Below are 235 nucleotides of genomic sequence, written 5' to 3'. Positions count from 1 at the left end.
AGTTACACATAATACCCTTATTTCCTGTTATTAATTCAATGCACAATTCACTGAGAAGTTTTACAATCTTCCAAACAATACCTGTTTAAGTTTCAAGTTATTCAAATGGTAATTTGTAGGCACTTCTCATTTAAAAAAATATTTAACATAACTTATGCTACATTAAGGGTGAAACACACTTATATTAAGTTTGAGATCAATTTTCATTACATTAAGTTGTTCCTATGAAGTACTT

This window comes from Corvus brachyrhynchos, unplaced genomic scaffold, assembly GCF_000691975.1.
Source record: "Corvus brachyrhynchos isolate BGI_N302 unplaced genomic scaffold, ASM69197v1 scaffold444, whole genome shotgun sequence".
NCBI lineage: Eukaryota > Metazoa > Chordata > Aves > Passeriformes > Corvidae > Corvus > Corvus brachyrhynchos.
The sequence above is the reverse complement of the archived record's forward strand: the minus strand, read 5'-3'. Positions refer to the sequence as shown.